Genomic DNA, 23,104 nt, shown 5'->3' with positions numbered 1-23,104 from the left:
ATAAAAGGGTACGGTCTTTTATTTCAATAGTTTTATTCATTTCAAATGGGCTGGATCTGGCCCGCGGGCCGTAGTTTGCCCACGGCTGGTCTAAATGCTTCCCATGTGGTACCCCATTTAGTCCTTCAACTATCCTATGGATTAAGTATCATTTTCTCATTGACAAATGAAGAAACCAAGGTTCAGAGAAGTTAAATTCATTCCTAAAGATTCTACAGCTGGTGCAAGACTGAACCAGAAAAGGAACTTAGGGTCTTTGAATCCCAAATCAGTGTTAGATCTGCTCTAACCTGTAGCCCCCTCCATGCATGGTTTCATGTAAGTGAAGAACCTACAGTGAAGGTGTGCACCACCCAACTAGCCTTAAAAGAAGATAGCAGGAGGGGTGTACCTGTGAGGGATGTTCCTGCAGTGGTGGTGCAGCCTGGCCCTTCGGACCTACAGTCTTGCTTCCATATTCACCCAATAACAGGTGAAAGTGTGGGGTTCCAGAACACTCAGTCTTCTCCATCCTCATCCCAAACTGTTCACCCAACTTATTTTGTGCCTCACATCCCAGCCTGCTCCAGGCCCTTTCAGCCCCTGACCCTGAGGTCAGATCTTCCTCAGCCAGTCACAGAAGACCCCTGTATCTGACACTCCATTTCTCCTCACCCCCCTCTGGCTGCTTCCTGTACCACAATTCAGCTACTCCCTCTTACAGTGCTTCCTTGGAGTTTTCAATGATATAACGTGTGATAACCACTAAGCATGATGCCCAGGGAATTATGAGTTTTCTGTAAATGTGAGTGCTTGTGACTGTGGGACATAATATGATGCAAGGGTGGGGACTTGAACCAGATAGTCGCCTCGACTTGCATTCAAATGTTTGCTCTATCATTCCATTAGCTCCTCTTCCCTTTATCTGATGCGCCTTTTGACCTTGGGCAAGTCACCAAACTTATCTGAGTCTCAATTTCCTTCACTGGAAAGTGAATAATGATAACATTTTACTTATAAAGTGAGAAAATATATAAATGAGAAAATATATTTAGCACAATGCCAGTCGTAGAGTAAAGGATCAACAAACAGTATCATCATTATTAATGACATTAGCCATTGCATAGTTGCCATGATTACAGAAATTCTGCTGGGAAAATGGCCCTATAACTTATCAAAGGCCCTGTGAATAACACTTGCATTGGCTTCTCCTGGCAGAACAAGCAGAAGCTAGACTTTTAAAATTCAAAACCAAAAACATCAAATGGGTTCAGCATGCTAGAACACAGAGCAGGGAAGATAAAACAGCAGGAGTGGGCATGATGCGTTTGTTGGGCAAAGTATTAAATAGACATAGAAGGACTTTCTGGCAGAGGTAGAGATGTTATAGAAGGAAAGCATGTTTTATTCAGTCATTCATTCACTCATTCATTCAACACATAATGCCAGTTGTCTGGAATGCAAAAATAAACAAGACAGTTCTTATAGCTTCCAATCCAACTGGGGATATATTTTCCTAATGAGATCAACAAATACTGTGTAAAATGATCTGTACTGCTAGAGCTGGAGAATAGAGAAATGAGCATCAGATATTAAAAGGGATAAGGCACAGGTGTAAAATATTTTGGTAATAAAACTTTGATGAAAACATACCCAGGAACAAACCTATACTGTGGCTTGTAATGCCTTTTCTCACTTGCTCTTGTCCATAGAACCATCACAAGATCCTAGTTAATTGCAGGATAAATTTCAAGCACTAGTGAGATTCCAAGAACAATATCTCCTACTGACTGAGTCCTCTGCTCCCACAGGCAGCCCCATCTTTTACTGTCTGTGGAGCACCCTATGAACGTCCATGAGTTCACCTTCACTCATGACTGATTGACCTAGAAAACTCTCCACTCCCTTATCTCTTTGGTCCTTAGTAAATATTTACAGATCACTAGATGGTGGCTCCTAGAAGAGATAACAAAAGGCTGGAAAACTCACTGGCAGAGTAACAGACCTGAGTCATCACCAGGGTTTTTTTTTTTTTTTTTTACTGCTTGCATGCTTTTGAAAATATCATTTCCCCATTCTCCTTAGGTAGCCAGTGTGGTCACCATCACGTTCCCACATGAGATGGCCCCAGGCTTTGGGATGAAAGCCTTTAGAAAATCCATCTCTTGAGGTCAAGTGTAAGTGAAGACACAATGGCTGGGCTGAGGATCCTGACCCATCTTGCCTCAGCTTTTAGGTCAGGGGCTTTCTGTGGTGACTGAGCATGCTGCATTGCATAGTTCTAATTTTGTCCATGCCTGGCTTCTTGTAAGATGTCCTCACCATCACACCTTGAGCCAGAGAGACATGGCAGAAGTCAAGAAACAAAGCAAGTCTAGCCTTGAATGTGGCCAGATCCAATAAGGACAAGGTCAACAAGGAGCAGGCAATAGGAGAGATCGGAGAGAGATACTGTGGCATTGAGGTTGGTGTCCCTCCTAGACCCCTTCAACTCCACTGTTGAAAGTGAGGCTGATGACACCCCAGAACTGCCTTCTTCTCCAGAAAATGGGTCTTGCCAAACAGGAGACACCCACACTGAAGGGCAGTGGGGAGGGGAGGAGAACCAGAACCTGATGACTGATGGGCACAGAGATGAAGAGCTTAAGCCATGGTCCAGAGCTCCCAGGTCCAGGCTGAGGCTCATCTCCAGCCTGGACCAAGTCCTTCCTTACCTTCCTTCCCCTGTCCTATCCTGCCACCGCATTCCCTCCTTTCAAGAGCTCTCTCCCAACATATCACTTTCACAAGAGGCCTCATGTGAGGCTCTGCTTTAGAGAACCCACATCACCACGGGCACCAACAGCTAAGGACCAAATCCAGGGTCAACATGGAGATAATTTTTTAGGAAAATTATCTAATTGCAAGGTGCCACGGGTGTCACAGAGCAAGAGATGTCTAGGGAAGGGTTTGCTAGCATTCACCCTGACTTTTCCTGGCCTCAGCATCAGGAGCCACACTTCCCAGGCATATGCTCAGAGGGCCAAGGTGAGGTCTGCACTCAGATGATAACAAAAAGATGGGAACAAATGATAAGGCAGTTAGTTCATCATTGCATCATCCAAAACAAAGGAAACTGCTATGAGCATTTTGGTGTATTTCTTTCATGAATTTTATTGTACAGAATTTTAATTACATTCCATGTTAATTGAGGGGGTGATTTTTTTTTTTTAAAAAAAACTTAATATTAAATGTCAGCATTTTAAGTTATTTCAATGTCTCATGCTTCCTATTTTGGTAGCTATGTATCATTTGTGCATATCGTAATTTACTGAAAGATCAACTCACTGTTGGGCAATTATGCAGAGTTCAGACTGTATTTTTGGATATGCCTTTAGGATAGATGCCCATAAGTGAAATTACTGGGTCAAATGTAAGTACATTTTAGGGCTAAGAAGCCATACTTATTTCCCCAAGGGTTATATATATTTACCATTCCACAAATAATTTATGTGAGTACTTTTTGTACCCTGCCACCTCCCACCTTAAATGTCATTTAAATTTTGTTTTCTAAGGAGATAAGGAAAGTAATATTTCAGTGTCATTTAAATTTGCATGCTATTGTTTGCTTATAAGACTTGGCATTTTGCCATGTGATGTTTACCAGTTACGAGTCTCTTTTTGTCCATGTTTTCTATGTGGCCTTCGACCATTTAGCTTTCAGGACCACACGTTCTTACCAGTGAACTAAACTCTTAACGATCCAAAGATATGACCATTTTTGTCATATGTGTTACAAATATATTTCCTCTCATTTTTTTCTTGCTTTGTTTTCTAGTATTCCCTTGAAACAGGCAGATATATTACATTTTCATCTATTCAAATCTTTTGACAATTTCCTTTGTGATTTACTGCTGTTATTTTTAAACTTAGTAACTTAGTAACAAAACCATTTTAAAAGACTATAAACACCAAAATGTTAGCAGATGTAGATTTTCTCAGGATTAAAAGGATAGTTGATTTTTCTTATTTATATTTTCCATGCATTCTGGAATGCATTAATTTTCTGTAATAAGGAAAAATAATGTATTTCTTAAAATGTCTTCTTCTTTAACATCACATTTATTTTAGGGAGAGATAGATGAGTCTTTTGAATTCTCCAGGGACTTGTTATTGGCATTGCTTAAATTAGCAATTGCTATGTGACAAATCAGCTGAAATCCCAGTGGCTTAAAACAACAGTCACTTCTAATTGTAGCTCAAGTGTCTGTAGGTCATCTGGGGGCAGTTGACCCTGGCTGGGCTCTCTCCCGTGTCTGCAGGTAGATTGGAGGGCTCAGTAGAGCAGAGCTGAGCTGGGGCTGCTAAACAGGGGCAGCTCTTCTCCATCTGCCCCTCAACCCCCTCCTGGGGTCCACCAGCTAGCTCTGGCATGTTCTCCATCTGCCAAAGGTAGAAGCTCAGGAGGACAAATTTAAACACACAAGGACCCTTGAGACCTAGGCCCACCCCTACTTCGCCCTCATTCTTTAAACTAAAGCAAGTCGCATGGGATAAGGAAATGTACTGTGCCCATTGGAGGGACTCCAAAGTCCCAGGAAGAAAGAATAAAGAATAGGGTCCAATAATGCAATCAGTCTACTACAGGCAAGAAGAGATTTTTCTCTTCTTACCTACATTTACAGAGATGTTTATTTGTGTCTGGTTTGGCTTATCAATAAAAATTGTCTAGGGAATATAGTCAATAGTATCTTAATAACTTATATGGTGACAGATGGTTACTGGATTTATTGTGGTGATCAAGGCAGAAGGTATATAAATGTTGAACAACTATGTTGTACACCTGAAATCCATATAACATTGTATGTCAACTTACTTTAATAAAAAAGAAAGGAAATGAAAGCAGTAAAGATGTAAAGTTGATAGAGAAAAAGGTCTATTGCAGGTTCATTTATACATATTCCTATTATTGACAGGTATATTATTTAAGGTGGAGTTGCTTAGAAATTGTGCAACTTTATGTAAATTTAGTTAATCCCAACTTTTAAAATGTGTTTTAATGTAAACACTTTGCAAAAATTTCACTCACAAAAAATTGTGTTATTTTTATTACAAACAGTATATTACAAATTGATAGAGGATCTTTCTTAAATATTTCACAAAGGGAAACACCCAGTTCCAGACCAAGTAATTAAAGGGAAAAAAGCAGGTTCTGGGTCAGACATCAGACTCCAGGGAACTTAGAAAAGGCAGAGATGGATGAACAAGCTGGGGGGTCTAAGATGCCCCATTTATGGATAAGCGGCCACTGGGGCACCTCACCACAGAAACAAATGGGCCCCAGGGAGAGACTTTCTTTAGTGCCTTTAGTGTGTGAACGGCCATCAAGAGCCCTGGGCCCTGATCACAGCAGTGAATTGGAGCAGGCAGGTGCACTGACAAAAGCAATCCCTCTGAGAGGCTTATTTACACTGATGTCAGCCATCTGAGAGGGCAGGTGTGCAAGAACAAAAGGGAGCTAAGCAGGACGCTGCAGGCTGGGGCCCTCAGCCTGCCCATCACCGGGCCCTGGTCTGGGCCAGGTTTAACTGCGACCTGGTCTTTCTGGTCCCAGGGGGAACTGCTGGCTAGGAGGTCATCTTAAGAGGCTGAGGTGGTAGTGTTGATCTCCCTGCACCTTCACAAAGCATGTCACAGTTGACAAAAACTTTGCACAGACTTCATTCCATGTGTGTCTCACAATAGCTGTTCAAATGTATAGGAATGTTTCTTTCTGCTTATATTGAAGGACATGAAAGCTCAGAAAGGCAGCTGGTTAACTATCGTAAACCAGATGGAAACTAGTTTGGGTCACAGTAGTCTAAACCCTTTGTAAGTCCCCTTTGTGGCCCAAGGATAATAGTCAAGCAAGTGTAACTTTCTCAAGGTATCATCAGCAATGGACTTCGAGATGTAATGAAGAATGAGGCCAGAAGGGGATTCCCAAGACAGGCCTGGCACCCCAAACCTACTCTTTCTAAGGGAGCAGTTGAGGCTCATGCCCAGGGTTGAAGGGTGAGAGGAACAGGCTGACCTGACTTCTGGGCCTGGCCATTCTCTTCTCATCAAAGCCCTCACTCAGACCTGAGGTCAAAGGTCTAATCGTATTTCTTGCCGATCCTTTCAGAACATGAATGGGCTACTTGAACAGCCCAACTTGCTAAAAGCCCCACTGCTTTTGGAAAGAGGAGCTTTTAAAGAAGAGGGGCTTGTTAAGTGGGCACTCTGAAATTCTCCATTTATATGAAAAGGGTGTTCGATACTCAGGAGGATAGTTGTCATCCGGGGAAAAGGTTAAGTCAATTATTTTGTCTCGAGATGGAAAAGATGAAGAGTCAGCTTAATAACAGGCTTCAGGTCTGTGAGGGGCTGTTCTGGGGAAGATGGTGAGCACCTGTCCATCCTCTCTAAAGCAGAAGAAGAAATGGGCTTTTGTTGAGGAAAGAAGATCTAAGTGAGGCTGATGGAAAGATGGCTGGACCATCGCAAAGCTTGTCTCTGCTTCGGCAGATTATCTTCAGTGGGATCTCCCCAACCCCCAACCGGAGATCATCAGGACAGGAGGTTGAGGTTAATGACCCTTAGAGCTGTGCTCTGGTTTTATGACTGTGGGATTAGCTGCTTTGAGATAAAATTGGGTGGGCACAAGACAAAGAGTGCTGAGACCCAGATTTAGGTCCTGATTATTGCTTACTTGTTGGGTATGAGAGACAATTTCCCTGCACCTCAGTTTCCCCATCTGTGTAATTGGATTAATGGTTACTCTCTTATCGTAGAGTAATGAACATGGTCCAAGACAATGCATGTGAAAGTGTATTTCAAACCCCATGGCATTAAGCAAATAAATGACATTATTTTTCCTGGAATAACTGCTGATTATTTTTCAAGTGTGGTGTGCACTAAAATTTTTCTTCCTGCCTTGGATCAAGTTGCCAGATGCTTTGGACCCCACTTTGAAATAAGGTGCCAATTATTTTTTCTTCTAATTCTCGGGCCTCTTGCTGTATGTCCTCTTTGAACAAGTCCTGCTTGTTCCCAGCTGTTCAAGGAATTGGGCCTTTTAGGGAAGCAGGGGGACCTCGAAGGACATCTTCGAAACCAACTTTCAGTCCATGTTGGTTGTCCTTTTATGGGTGGTGGTTCTGCTTCCTCTTGAATGTGTCTAGTGATAGAGAAACTCATGATCTCATCTTAAAAGCTATTCCACTAAAATTTTTTCAAGTAGTTAGTAATTCATTTCTTCTTATGGGAAGCCCAAATCTATACCCCCTAAACTGACACATATCATCAGAAGCTGGTAAATAAGTGAGTGACATGGGCTTGCTAAAAATAGGAGCCATGGAGGACGGCAGTTAACTGGGGAGGAGATGCCCTTCCAAAGCAGATGGCAGCTACTCTACACCAATAGCTTATCACCCTGTAGGCATGTGGGCTCAGACTTACCAGACCCAGAGCTTGGCTTAGGCCTGGGGTAGCTTAACTCACATAGAGTGCCCAAAGAGTCACTTGGGAAGAGGCAATACTTTGGGATATTGTTATATATCAAAATTAGAAATTGAATTTGAATCATTTTAATAAACTTATTTCTTAAAAAGAAGAGTGAGGTAGGTATATCCTCCTCGCCCAGGGGGTGCTCTCCCCTCAGCCGAACTGCAGAACCTGGGGCGGCCTCCCCAGTGATTCTCCCAAAGGATGGCATTTCCAGACCCCCTAAACTTTTAAGAAACAATGGAACTATTTATTTTTACATACAATTTCAAGATTTTGAAGTTAGCTTCATGTTAAACATTTCATAAAGACTCTATGGGCCAGACAAAATATGCTCTGGGAGGTGAAAAATCACTAGCAAGTTTCTACTTCCCTTTTTGTCAAAACTTCTAGCCATGTCCCCATCTCCTCCAGCCCAGAACTCTTCAAACTAGACTCTTAGAAGCAAAGCAGTTAGAGTCAGCTTCAAGTTACAAAACATGTGATGAGGGCATTTAGGGAATTTGCACAAGAGGAACTGAAAAAGGCAACCTCAGAATTGGTTCAGCAGCTCAATGATGGTCATAAGTGTGTTTTTCTTGCTCAGAATGTAACTGACGTATCTTAAGTAGACAAACTGTCTCTGTTATCCTGGGACTAAGGGGTTTCCCAGGGTATGGGACTTTTAGTCTTAAAATTTGGAAAGTCCTAAGCAAAGTGGGATGAGTTCATTATCTTACTGCTCTCCTTTCAGTCACAGATGGCTGCCACAGCCCCAAACTGTGTTACACGGAAAACAGACCATCTTCTCACATACTTCTCTCTCATCAAGCAAAAAATGGCCTTCTCCTAAAATCCCAGTAGACTTTCCCTTATATCACTGACCTCAACCCTTAGTCCAAAGAGGAATGTGATCATACTTTATCCCCTTGGTTTGGGCACATTGGGACCAGAACTTAGATTGAATTCTGCTGGTATGGAAGAGGGGAGGGATGGCTTGCGGGTGGGCAACTCATAGTATATGCCACACATGCCATGCTGAAGATTTTGGACTTCAGCCTGAAGGCAGTGGGATGTCATCAAATAGTTTTAAGCAGAGGCGATAGGCTATCACTTATGTTTTAAACTTGGAAGCAATAGTATAACTGGATTAGAAGGGATTTGGGAACAAGATTGAGAGGAGATTCATTAGCAGACTTCCACAATAATCCAGACATGAGATGATAAGACCTGAACTAAGGCTGTGATTATAGATGTGTAAATGAAGTGGTGAATTTGAAAGAAGTCATAGGACATCATCTCACTTTGAACAAAAACTGTGCATAGCCCACAGGTCAGGCTGTGATTGTTCCTATTTGTGAATGAGAAAATAGTGGCACAGATCTTAGAAGTCACATGCCCAAGTCTCTTTCCGATGCCAAATGTTACCTGCCTAACAAAGCTAAACTCCCACTGCTACCAGAGTGGGGTTTCTCCCATTCCTTGGCTCTTGGACAAGTTCAACACCATCTGGATTGCTCTCCCGGGGCCCCTGCTTCTACCTGGCGCCAGGTGGGTGTCAGACTGGGCAGAAAGCCCTCATTCTTTGTAGTTAGAAAGCTTTGTAGATGATGACTGGGGCAGGATATGTGAATTAATCAAATCTACCGCAGCAGAGATGAGCAGTAATGTAGACATAAGAGAAAGAACATGAGGTTGGCAATATCAGTTCAAAGGTTTGCCTCCCACTCCCAGGAATAGTCTTGAATTATTTATGCATGTTTTGCAAGTGAAATCAGCTAAACTTCCAAAGACCTCTAATGGTGTAAAATTAACCTAGTGGGAAATCTAGCTTAGAATGATGCATTCTCCCTGGTGAGCCATGAAAAAAAAAAAAAAACTATGAGGGAAACATCAGGTGAATGGTAGATTTGGTGGCATTGCTGAATGAAAAGATGAGTTGGGACCAGAATTAGCATGGATTGTGCTTGTATCAAAGCATATTACTTTCCTTTGCAGGCCTTGCCTCATATGGCAATTACACATTCATAAATGTGATTTCTAAGTTGTTGTCTGCCTACCCCAGGAGGGTAAGGGTAATTTGTATTCATCATTCTATTTCCAGAGGCTAACACAGTACTTGGCACATAGCATATCCTCAATAAATATTTGTTGAATTAATGTTTTATTAAATGATCACCACATGCCAATTTCTTCACCTATATCATCTCTTGGAAGCCTTCCCAAACCCCCATAACATAGATAATAAAACTGAGATTCAGACCTGTATAATGAGTTAACTGCGGTTCTACATGGACCTAGGCTGTCCTCAGATCCCATGCCCTTTTTTCTCTCAATGTGGTTTGGATATTCATTTCATGTAATTATATTTCTCAATACAGAGGAACTCGATATTGGTTTAGCTCTACCCCTCACTTTATAGATGAGAGGCTGTAGGCCCAGGGAGGCCAAGCATTTCAGCCAAGTTACATTAGTTCTCAAGTAAATCTAACCCAGCATTGTTTTCCACTGGACCTTGAAGTTCCTTTAAGATAAGGCAGCCACTGGTTCAGAAAGAGCCAGAGCCTAAGGGTTGGACTTGACCGACCTCTACAGCATTGCTGGATGTCTGCATAGTAGAAAGGCATGAAAAAAATCTCATCAGATACAAGTTTTAAAATCTACACGGTTGTTTTCTGGTTCTTAGCTTTAACTGGCACAGTTGTCTTTTTGACTGAGGGTAAGTCAAGCCTGAAGCTTTTGGAAAGCCACTGTAAGTTTGCTGTTGAAAACTTCCAGGTTTGGATATAATCTAGACTCTGGTAAAGTACTTAAGCTAATAAAGGTCTGACGCTTCTTCCAGATTCCTTCCAAACGCCCCACTGGCTCAGCATGTACAAAGCCACAGGAGAACGCTGTGTCCATGGCGTTGGACAACCTCACACATGTGATTCAGGCCAGGGTACTGCCCCAAAGCCAGCTTTTGCACTTATCCATCCCCATCCTTTCCGGCCACTTTCCTTCCCAACATGCTACCCAAGTCACTTCTTCAAAAATTTGATCTGCATGTCCCTGAATTTCAGTCAAGGAGTTTTACCTGTAGGAGGTTAAGCTTGCAATTCAGCTGAAAGCATTGAAAAACCCCAGGTTCTAAATCCATCTATCTGCTAATTCTTCACCTCCCGAGCTGAGCCCCTTCCCTATGCCAGGCACTGTGCCAGGCTCACTGCACAGGCACCTGTTAGTAACACCTAGCTCCTGCTGTGGGGCTTTCATCCTTAAGGGGAGTGGGGTGGGGAGAGTCATATCACAAGACCCAGCATGGTCTTAGGTCATTTCTTTGCGACTCACTGGACTTTGTCCTCTTCTGAGGCCTAGTGTGGTCCCCTGAATAGAAGAAAGATGACTGCCTCAGTCCACATACGACCACCCCCAGGGCATGAGGGAGCATCTTTTTCAGTAGCAAAAATTTATTTGCAGAAACCTCAACAAAACATCCCCTCTGGTCTCACTGGCCTGACTTGGGACACATATACATTTATGAGCCAATCCCAGAGGCTGGAGAGAGTGTAAGAGGAGTGACTGAGACTCAATGTTCTTATCATTTATGTATTTTTTACCTTGCAACAAAAAAACCAGAACTTGCTAATAAAAGGCAATGTTTGTTTTTAGATTTCTGCCAAGGCATTGTTGTTTTATATTAATTGATCCTCCTTCTCCTCCCTTCTTTCCTCTTTCTCCTCCTCCTCCTCTTCTTCCTCCTCTTTCTTTTTCTTCTTCTTCTCATCTGGAAGGTGGATGTTTTAAACAAATCAATCATGAAGGAGAGAATGAATGAATCTATGACAACTGAGTGGTAGACTTCTTGCTGCTGGCACATATAGAAATTTCTAATTTTCATCCTATTTTGACTTCATTCTGAAAGCAGTGGAATGCCATCAAACATTTCCAAGCAGAAGGTAATAGATAGGCTCTTACTTATAGTCCAGTGATTCACGTGGGTCAAATCTGACGGGAAACTGATGTTATTAAGACACCCTCATGGGACAGCAGTTTCAATCTGTGTGAGGCAGACTGTATTGAATAGGTCTGCCTGCTGGATATGTGGACTGATTCAGACCTGCCAAAAGTGGCCTGAAGGTGCCACCCTTGTGGGCAATATCTCTCTCTCCAGGCCCAGCAGCCACCTCTAATTTCCCATCATTTGGAACTCAGATGGAGGAGGTGGCACAGGTCACATCTCTGTGCCAAAAGGATAGGAAACACTTCTCTTTCACACTTTTCAGGGTGTTGGGGTTGAGATTTTCATGCAGCTATGGGGGTTTGATGATTCTCATCTTGGTTAGAGCAAAACAGGTTCTGAAGGGAATTCTGATATGTGGGCAAAGCTTCTTCTCTGTGGTCCTACCCCATCTCTCTGCCCCTCCCTGCACACCCCCATCTATCAAAGTGAGCTTCCGAGAGCTGTGCTTATTAGAGCAAACATTCCTGATGCAAGGACTTGCCCACTGCATGGCGAGGCCCACTGTGGGATGCATTGAATTTTAAGCAATTGTTTTGAAATGTTCAATTTTTCTAAAGATCAATAAGAGGTCCAGTAAAGCTCTTAGATGGGCTACTTGAGAGAATTCATCTCTGACCCACAGAGGAAGGCTGGGCATTAGAAGCCTTGCGTTTGAGTGGTATCCCCTACTTCCTAACTTGTTGACTTTAGTGAAGTTACTTCTACTTTCTGAGCCTTCTGTGTCCTCAGCTGTGAAATGAGAACAGGATTACTTCTCCCTTTAAGAAGTCAATGAGATAAAATGTTTAAAACTCCTCTGGCTCACGATTTTTATGCATCTGAGAGGCCTGCTTTCCTCCTGGGCAGGTTTCAGCTTTCTCACCTGTGAAATGGAAATCTTGCAAAACGCCTTGCTTGCTGTAGAGTAAACAAGGTAAGAAAGGCGGAAGCATTTGCAAACTATAAAGCTGGTGAGACAGGTCATCTTGAATATGGTACTTGGTCTTCAGGATGATACTCTGAGGGGACCAATGCGACTAATCGGTAGCATGGAGCAGGGCGGGTTAGGAATGTTCCCAAGGATCTGTCTTACCAAAAAGCCAGATGCTCTGTTTCCTCCTAAAGCCAATTTATGCTGCAAAAATTCACCGTCAAAATGAAATCCTGGGGACCGCTGTCTTCCAGGCTTATTCAACTGCCGCCCAAGGGACTGGAGAAATGGCTCCCCTGTGGCTCCTCTTCTCACTCTGGGATTTCAGTCAGCTGAGGTTTTCTAATAGTGTTTTCTTTTCTGTTAACTTTCTTCTTCTCTAAGGATACATATGTGACTAAAAGAACACAACTTTTCAAAATTCAAGTCAAAATTTCCCCTTCCCTGAAGACTTCCTGTCCATAACTGAAGCAATCTTCCTAAAATTAGCAAAGCTTTCTTTTCACCACAAAACAAATGTCCCTTTAAAAAAAAAAAAAGGGGCTATTTCCTTTCTGGATGCAGATTGATGTGAGAGAATTGGAGGGGGAAAATGAGCTTCCATCCAGCTTCCGTAGTAGCTTCCTCACTGGCCCAAAGTCGGCCTGTTATTGGGATTATACTGCACTCACTTGGGCAAGGGCTGCTCAGAGGCAAAAACTGAGATCAGTTGAAACCAGATGCTTTAATTCAGTGGCTCACGCTTGCGTGTGCGTCAGAATCTCCTGGAAGGTTTGTTAAAACAGAGAGCTGGGTACCAACCCCGGAGTTTCTGGTTAGTCAATCTGGGGTGGTGACGGAGAATTTGCACTTCTAGCAAGTTACCCAGTGATGCTGCTGCTGCTGGTCCGGGACCATATTTTGGGACCACGGCTCTAAGTTCATGGTTTTCAGTCCCCGTAAAGATTTGAGAGAAGAAGCCATTCTGGCCAGAACCATGTGACCGGCGGTGGCGTCCTGTCTCCTGCTCTTGGAGGGCATGGCCGCACAATCTTGGTGTTGGCACTGGATCCTGGTGTGTCCTATGCAGGGGCGTTCAGGTCCCGTCTCTGGCTGGCCTCCCTGGGCCACTGCTCCTGATATTCTCTGGAGGATGCTTTGATCACTTCTTTCCTCTTTAGAGGCTGTGTGAGAATTGTCAGGGGAACAACACAGTTTTGGGTATCACTCAGATGAACTTGGGTCTGAAACTGGGTTTTTTTGCTACTACACAGGTGATCTTGAGCCAGTGAAGTAACTTTTCCTGAGTATGTTTACTTGTTATAAATAACTAGAGGCCTGGTGCATGAAATTTGTTCATGGGGGTGGGGGCGGGTTCTCTCAGCCTGGCCTGCACCCTCTCACAGTCTGGGAGTCCTTGGGGGATGTCTGACTGACAGCTTAGGCCCACTGCCCGGCAGTCGTACATCCTTAGCACTGCTGCGGAGGCGGGAGAGGCTCACGCCACTGCCCCTGCACTCGCCAGCTGTGAGCCCAGCTTCTGGCTGAGCAGCGCTCCCCCTGTGGGAGTGCACTGACCACCAGGGGGCAGATGCTGCATTAAGCGTCTGCCTCCTGGTGGTGAGCGTACATCATCGTGACTGGTTGTTCCACTGTTCTGTCGATTTGCATATTACCCTTTTATTATACTAGAGGATAATAATACTCTACTGTCCTGGTTTACAAACCTGGCTAAGGTCTCTCTTTTCTCCCAAACCTATTTCCACGTGGCAGTCCCCTTTCTTGGTGAAGGACATCTCTACCCAACCAGCTGTCCATAGACCCCTGGGAGCCATTTCTGTCACCTCCCTCTCTCTCACTTTCCAAATCTAATCTACCACCATGTCCTGACCATCCTACTTCCAAATGTGCCTTGCCTCCCACACTTCTGTTTCCATTGTCTCTCCCACATTCACCTAGCCACCATTCAACTCAACTACAAAAAAATAACTTTTGACACATCTTACCAGTTCCCATTTCATGTAGAATAAAATATAAAATCCATAGCATGGACGACACAGGTCCTCAAAGTCTTCGGTCCCTGCCTATTACTACATGAGCTCCTCTCACTTGCTGTTCGTTTGATCCCTTGAGCTGTGCTAGAGGTGCCAGCCTTGGGATTCCTGGATGTGTCAAGAACCTTCCTGCCTCAGGGCCTTTACACATGCTGTTCTCTCTGCCTTGTATGTTTTCCCTGCTATTGTTTCCCCAGGCCTGCTCCTCCTGAGAGGCATTTATCCCTTCTGTTTCTCTGCCTGCATTCTTCTTGCCTTAGATATTCCAGTGGACCTCTCTCTCACTTCACGTAAGCCTGCTCACTATTGCTCTGTCAGTGAGAGGAAAGGAGAAAACTTGAGGTAAGGAAATGAAAGGGAGCCAAGATCAACATTGAAAAAGTGCGTTACAGAAAGACCTTTCCATTGCTGTGACAAACTCAGCTTGCATTTTTTAGGATCCCCAGATGGGTAGCACCTGCTATGGCAATGGAGTTGAATACCAACTGTTTGCTATTTAGAGTGTTAGGGGCTGATCTTGCTCAGAACAGTGCTTTGTGCTGTGTGGATGGTCTATTATCCCGAGGCTTATTTTCAACTCCAGCCTCGCCAGTCTACTTTGGTGGTTTATATCTCAACTGTGGATCTCGTTGGGGATCGAAACCTGGGCATATTCCCTGACCAGGAATCGAACTCTGACCTGGTTCATGGGTCCACGCTTAACCACTGAGCCACACAGGCCGGGGGAGGGGGGTGTTTTTGGATGAAGAGATTGAGGCTCAGGGATGCTAAGTCATTTGTTCCAAACCCCAGAGCTGGTAAACTGCTGAGAGGAAATTTAGGCAGTCACACTGGAGGCTAGGTCTTAATTGTTGGGCTTTCAAGTATCTGTATATTTATATCTATCAAATTTAAAAAATTTTAAAGTTTGGTAGAGTGCCTGATACATAGAGGGGCTCAATAAATGGTCGCTATTATCAGCAGTACTCTACAGAGCTAAGTCTATGACTGTTTATTCCCTAGTTGTAAGAACCATCGCATGGTAGTTAATGGAATGGACTTGGGAGCCAGAATTGCCCAAGTTCAAATCCCAGCTCTGCCATTAATTACATATGTGATCTTGGGTAAATTCACGCAATGCCCTCACCTGTAAAATAATTTAGAGGGGAAAATAATAATGCTATTTACCCATGCGGTTGTTGTAATGATTACTCAAGGACAATGTTCACATTCATCTGAGTGTGTGCCAGTGTTATGATCACAATCAGTATTAATCCCAAGAACGGCAACCAATCTTCTCAATGCAGATCAAACAGCTGCTTTTTAGTGACCAAGGCAACTCTGGGGTGAACTCGTCGAACTTGGTGAGTCTCACACATGTTCTGGCTCAAATTTGAGAAATGAAGGTGTACAAAGCATGTCAATCCAGCCCCCAGCTCCACCCCCCCATGGGAAAAATATGTGTCAGGCCAGTGGTACAGGTCACCGGGTACAGATGCCCCCAGCCTTTGAAGACCTGAGCCTATGGGGATTGAAAGGACGGGTGCCCCACTGGGCAATGGTTCAGCTCAAAGTTCACATTGCTGCACATTTGAGAACTTCCTGACCAGCCGCCCTGGTGTCAAAGGGGTCTGAACCTCTCCTTGTCTGGGGCCCTGAGATGGAATTGTGGGCGAATGCTCATGTCCACAAGACGGCACAGGGCATCAATGGGCCGATTATGTCCAACATCAGAAGACAAAGCAAAATGGAACTTCAAAAGACTTTGGAAGGGCCCGGAATCCCCTTTCAGAAGTCAGCAAGTCCTGTTGTTGCTAAAGTCCCCATATTGGGCTCCCATTTGGGCTTTGAAATTACTGCTCAGATGGCAAAGAAAAGTCTTTAATGTAGTTAAACTTTGATGAAATCGTTTCACCCTCTAACTCTTACCTGAAAAAGATATTTCTTTTTTTTGTGAAGGTTTTCCTTTTGAATGTCACTTTTACATTTACATTATAGTGTTAACACAGCTTCCATATATATGTGTGTGTGCATTTTTTTTTTTTTACTCATATATTTTCTCCTCAAAAATGGAAGAAAAGAGTGGGGGGGATTGGAAGCCTTAATACATTTTTTTATTATGTAGAGGATTGCATGTTCCTTGGACTTTGAAAAGGAAATACTTTCTAGCTATTTAGCTTGGCAAGTCTAGAAAAAAGGTGCACAGACTCTTCTAAAAGGCTTTTTTAAGGAAGGAAAGGATTTTGTGAAATGGGTTTTAATAAAGGCACTTAGGGAAATATAACCCTACCTGAAATATAGTCTTACTTCCTGCCTATTTATTCTTTTAAAAAAATTACAGTGTATTTCATTCTCACACGTAGACACGTGCAATTCACTGTTAAACAGCTTTTTTAAAATGTTAACTGTAAAATAAGACACAGATACAGAAAATTATAAAAACCAAACATATAGCTTAGTGAATTACAAGGCTAACACTCAGATCAAGAAATAGAAATTTGCCAGATTTTTCCCGAAGCCCTTTGCATGTGTCCCCTTGCTCTCTCCAAAAATAACCACTATCTTGACTTTTAGAGTAATGACTTCCCTGCTTTTTGCGTGATTTTGTTACCCAAGTGTACATTCTTAGCACTCCAGTTTATTCTCACTCACTCAACATTCTGATGTTTTCAATTTTCTTTTAATCTATTTGTTTTTCCTCCATCCCTTGCTTTGGCTTATAATTTATCTGTTAAAGATCTTTGGAGGTTTGACCTGTGGACTTTCCCACTTGTCTGGACTTTGCTGAATGTGTATTCACAGTGTTTTTGGACATGTCTCTCTGGCCTCTGTATAATCTGCAAATCAGAAGCCGGATCCAGAGACTGATAAAACTTTGACTCAGTCGTTTTGGCAAGACCATGGGAAGTGGCATGTTATTGCATTAGATAGCATATGTCTGGTCGTCTCTCTTTTAATAATGTCAACAGCCTCTGAGGGTCATTGCCTAGACCCATTAGTTCACTGGAGATTGAAAAATGGTGACATTCTAATTCTGTATCTCATTTTACTTTTTAGCTGGAATAATTTATAAAGAGATGCTTCTCTCATCTGTTATTTGGTTACCCACTTGCATAGTTTATATATAAAAGGACAAATGCTTGCTTTCTTCCCTTTATTTACCTGTGTTTTTTTTTTTTTTAAATGAGTTGGTTCTTTATACCCTCTAAAAGTGACTATTTTAATTTTTAAAAAAATATATCATTATAAACTCATGAATCTAAACATATTTAATGGATTTAAAGACATGGCCTTTCTTATCTTTATTCAAACTCAAGTTGTCCCATTTTTGGCCAATAGAAATTTCTTAAAATTGGCAGCTGAGTCCTTCTGACATGACCCTATTAATCTTTAACAGCATCTTTTCTGTTTGGTAGGACAAGATGTTCTATCTAGCCCCATCTTGCATAGTTCCCACCCCAAATTTGGAATCAGCTACATCTCCAAGAAACTCTGGTTTCTTATAATAGGAAGTGATATTTGAAGATCACAATTTGGGCACTACAAATGCTTATTGCAACTACATTAGTCATGTTTCTAGACATTTTTGGTGGGTGGAATGAGGAAATGAATATATTTGGAAATATGAAATATCTTATAAATTCATAGTAGTGTTTCAAATTCAGAGTTGTAGGGTGTTTACTTAATTCCTTCCATATCATATATGTATTTCCTTTTTTCTTTCATTCCCAAAACACCTGCATTAGTGCATGGTGGGGATCAGCTGCCACTGCAAGACAAGCAGAAAACTCTCCTGTGAGTCACTCTCCCTCACTTCAAGGCAAAGCTTGGCTGTAACAAGGGAAGGGATGGGAAATAAGCCTTCAAAGGTTGCATTGAAATTAGGAAAACCCTTCTGCTCCTGGAGAAGGAGCAAGGAAACTCACTCAGGCTTTATATCAGGATCCTGCATTGGTACAAAGCAGAGGTCTGCTGCCACTGGTGGATTGACAGGAAGCTCACTCTGCCATCACAAGACCCAGTGTGAATGCAACATGGAGGGAGGAGTGATTAGAAGGAATACTGAGAAAGGCAAACTTAAAAAAAGCTAGATCATTTACATTTAATGTAATTGAAAATACAGTTGCATTTAAATTTACCATTTTACATATGTTATTCTAGTTTATTCTGCTATAAAGTGTGGTCCAAAACCTGGAGGTAATCTAATTTTCTTTCCTTGATAAGTTACTAGTTGTTTATGCCTCGATGCCCAGGGAATTTTTCTAAATTTTAAATTTAGTAATATTTCTTATTATTCAGTCTATGTTTATATTTTCAGATACACAATATGCTCTTTCAGTTTGAAGTTCCAAATATTATTTAATTTCAGGAAAGTTTCCTTGAATTACATTTTTTAAGAATTTGTTTTGTTTCTTTATTTTGGTTTTCTTTTAGGGGGCTCTGATTATTCATACATTGGATCTTCTTTACCTATCTTTATTATTTGTCATGTTCTCTTTAATACTTTCCCCCTCTTTCCTTATGTATTTTTTATTTAAAAAAATGTTGCACCTTTCATCTTCTAGTTCTCTTAAAGCATCATTTGTTGTGCTTATTTGTTCTGTGTGTTCCTTATAGTTTAGTCCTTATTTCTAAAATGGTTTGTTCTTTTAAGTTATTTTTTCAGTTCTTTCTGAGCTTTTAAAAATTATGATTTATTTTGTTCTTTCATGTTTTGTATCATTTTCTTAATGTCTTTTATTCATTGTGAAGTAAGAGATTGGAGTTTTGATCTGTTTTAGGAATATGCCATTCTGGCATGTTTGCATTTTCCATAGGGATATTACATATGTCTTAGTTTCCTTTTTCTTAAAATAATTTTTTATGGAACTTGACCTCCATAGTTTTTAATTGCTTATTTTTTTATGTGAAATTGGTTTCTGCTAATTTTTACCAGTATAAGAAGGTGGCTTTCACCAGATAAAATTTTTAACTTCAGAGAGCTTATTCTTCTGAGGTTTTCATGTCATGTTAAAAATGTAAAAGTTTCTTTCTGAAATTTCCTGGTTTTTTTTTTTTTTTTTATCCCTTCCTCCTTCCTCTACTTTTATTTGAAACTTCTCTTTCCTCATTAGTATTGTCTCTGACCTGCTAAATTTGATTCCACTCCTACCATTTTTGTCTCAGTGTTAGGCCTTGTCCTGAAAGGGAGAAATGGATATCACTTTCAAGATTTCTGACTGTCCTAGGAGTTTTAGTTCTTAATGTGGACCTCTTATTCTAACCCCTATTCTCATGGGCAAAATCCTACTGAAATGTCTGTGCCAGCTGCTATTCTCAAATTACCTCTCTGTACTTCTCAGTGAATAAACATTGTCTATTTGAGGTCCTTCAGTCATCTTCCTGCCTCCTTTGTTCTTCTAGCACGGGTTAGCAATGAAGATCCTATGATTATTGGCATTTTTTTCCATGACCCACTATATTTTGGGGTTTGAGGGTATACCTTGTCACCCATTTCTTGCAAATGTTGCCCATGAATTTTGGTTCTTATATCTAGCAGCTCTGTGGAAATTTGAGAAGATCTGAAAACTATACTTGTACTGCCACTTCCTTCTTCCTGAAATTCCTTGCCTATTTATTCTTAAATAGTTGCTGAATAGTTCCCTGAGAAACTTTGTCTTTATTAAACATGTTTGATTGAATTACAACTTCCTCTTTTTCCAATTCCATGCTTCTGGGGGAATTCATTCATTCATTAAACATTCTCTGAGAACCTTCCATTTTCATTAAGCCCTAGAGATGCAAAATTGAACATGACACAATGAGGTCAGAGTGTAGGGTGTGGACTGTGAAATAATAACCTGCTTGAAGGAAGGACCACAGAAAGAAAGACCTGGGTTATCATAGACCTAGGAGTCTGGCTTCTCTGTGTAGTTCAGAAGATGCTCTTATATTCCTCTTTTACTTATTTGTTTGCCCATCACCATTACCTTCATCAGCATAACATACATGTGCAAAGGAGTGATCAGTATAAAAAGGGCTTTCAGATTCTTTCATCTCGTCTCTACAATAACCCCAGGACAAAGTATTATTATAAGTGAGGAAATAGAAGTTCAAAGAGAAGAAGTGAAGTGTCCAAGGCCATCCCCCTCAGGAAATGATAAAGCCAAGACTGAAACTTTGGTGAGTCTGATTCCAAAGTTCTTTGTTCCATAGCCTGATACATCTGGTTTTTTGTTTGTTTGTTTGTTTTGTTTTAAGAGTTAGTTTAGGGAGATTTGCAGTAGGAATCAGCTCACAAATGCTTTTATAAGGCTTATGATGAAAAACACTAGGGATTGGCTAACACAACACCCATTTTCATCTCTTCTGTGTTGTCTGCCTCCACTACAGAGGCAGGAATAGGAGAGACTTCATTTTCTCAATCGCCTTTGCAGGTGAAGGTGGCCCTGTGGCACAACTTTGACTATGAGATGTAACTCTATTCAGAACTTCTAGGAAACATCTTGCTATTCTGATAAAAAAAAAAAAAAGCTGTGATTGGTCCTTCCTCCTTATTCCTAGGTCTTCAATTGAATGGGCTTGATGTCTGGTACCAGGCCAACCATTTTACAACCATGAGGAAAAGACAAAAGAATCAAAGATATCCTGGCCTTGAACCATGGTCTCTGTTGGAGAAAATATGAAAATAATAACAAAATAGCCCTCTATTTTTTTAATCCACCTTAAGTGTACTGAGATTAACAGCCAAAAGTGTTCCTGATATACTTGCCTTTGATATCAATAAGAAGATCACAAACTTTTACAACTTTCCTCATTCTAAGCACTGGGTAAAAGCATGACTGTAACTATGAAAAGTGATTCAGATACAGTGGGGGCTAGAGTTCTCTTTTTGATAAACCCAATTAAAAAAAAATCCTACAATGTTTAACTTTATATCGAGCCTCGCTCAAGGCAGACTGCGGCTACTGTATTTGAGCAGTCAACATTCATGTGCTTTCTGTTTACTAAAGCATTAGCAGAAACATACACTGAAAGATATACCACCAAATAATAGATCCCAGATGTGTTATATTTTTAAAAGAGAGGGAGAAAAGGTAGTTGGAGGAATAAATAACCAAAGAGCATTTTCTGTCAATTTGACCAGGCTTGGTGGCAACTCATCAAAGTGAAAACTAACCGAACTTGGAGTCAAAATGCACTGGATTAAGACCTGGTTCACTCTCTTTCAGTTCAACAAATGATCACTGAATCTTCCTCAGGGCCAGATTACCTGTGTCATGATGGCTTTCTGATTGTCATCCCAGTTTTAAAGACAATTAAAGGAAGGGTAGTGGGCTGCAGGGACTCAGGACACAGGGAAGTGGAACTGGAATTCATTCAGTCCCAGCCTGTCTTACTCTAAAGCCCCCATGATTGCTGTTTTCAAATATTTCAAAAGCAATTATGATGTCCATAAACAGAATGGGGGAAAGGCATTATTTTTAAAAAGCAAAGGCTTTTCTGCGGAAGGGAGAACACTTTTTTGGGATGGCTCCAGCAAGTGGACCAATGACATTTGCTAAGTGGACACCGCCAAAAAGCAGGCTTTGACTCCACTGTCATCACCCAGAAAATCTCCATTTTCTGCCAGCTGTGTATTGGGCAACATGACAGGTGTTTCTCTAGATGATGTAAATAAAAATAAGATGCTTATCTATCATGGTGGCGGCAGTGGTGGGGAAATCTCACTGGGAACAAGGAGTACCTACACACAAGAAGTGATCACACCTCTACCTTTGTTGGTAGTCCCTGGTGTGGGTTCTTGGTTTGGGTCCATGTTCTGAAAGATTGAAGTTGTCAGGGAGTCCATCTCTATATCATGGAGTGAGCAGGGAGAAAGGCAAGTCTCTAACTAGAGCTATCCTTGTTAACCATCTCTTAAACTCGGTCACAGTAGATTGTGTGGATTTATGAGCCATAAGAACATGCCTACAGGAGTGGCCACGACAGGAAGGGAAACTCAAGGCCTGCTGTGGTCTTCCATAGACTGGACAGAGGCAGAAATATATAGCAGGTCCTTAAATAATGTCATTTTATTCAATGTTGTCATTATAATGTCAATGGGGTTATGTAGGAACTTAACTCTCACATATATTTATTAACCTATGGTTAAGCTGGTTTCATTATACTTTGTTTCACTTCAAGTCATAGAACCTATTGGCAGTGTTAAGCAAGGACTTCCTATATATGCCTTGGAGAATTTTCTCTCTTCAGAGATTCCTGAAGGACACTGGATTTGGCCTGTGCGTGTTACCTTAGTTCTATAAAAGGACCTGTAAAATAGGTAGGATAATAGACATTCTATAATTTCTATACATTTTAAGGCAAGGGGATATCTGTTGGCAAAATCTCTAAGTGGATAGTGCTTCAAATTTATTTTTTTTAAAAATATATTTTATTGATTTTTTACAGAGAGGAAGGGAAAGGGATAGAGAGTTAGAAACATCGATGAGAGAGAAACATCGATCAGCTGCCTCCTGCATACCCCCCCACTGGGGATGTGCCTGCAACCAAGGTACATGCCCTTGACTGGAATTGAACCCGGGACCCTTGAGTCCGCAGGCTGACGCTCTATCCACTGAGCCAAACCAGTCAGGGCAATAGTGCTTCAAATTTAATCTAGGTTGATACCCTACCTGCACTCCACACCTGAGATAGTGAGATCCCACAGAGACAGAACCCCAGGAGCTAGAA

Source organism: Myotis myotis, unplaced genomic scaffold (assembly GCF_014108235.1).
Source record: "Myotis myotis isolate mMyoMyo1 unplaced genomic scaffold, mMyoMyo1.p scaffold_m19_p_3, whole genome shotgun sequence".
Lineage (NCBI taxonomy): Eukaryota > Metazoa > Chordata > Mammalia > Chiroptera > Vespertilionidae > Myotis > Myotis myotis.
Note: the sequence above shows the minus strand (reverse complement) of the source record.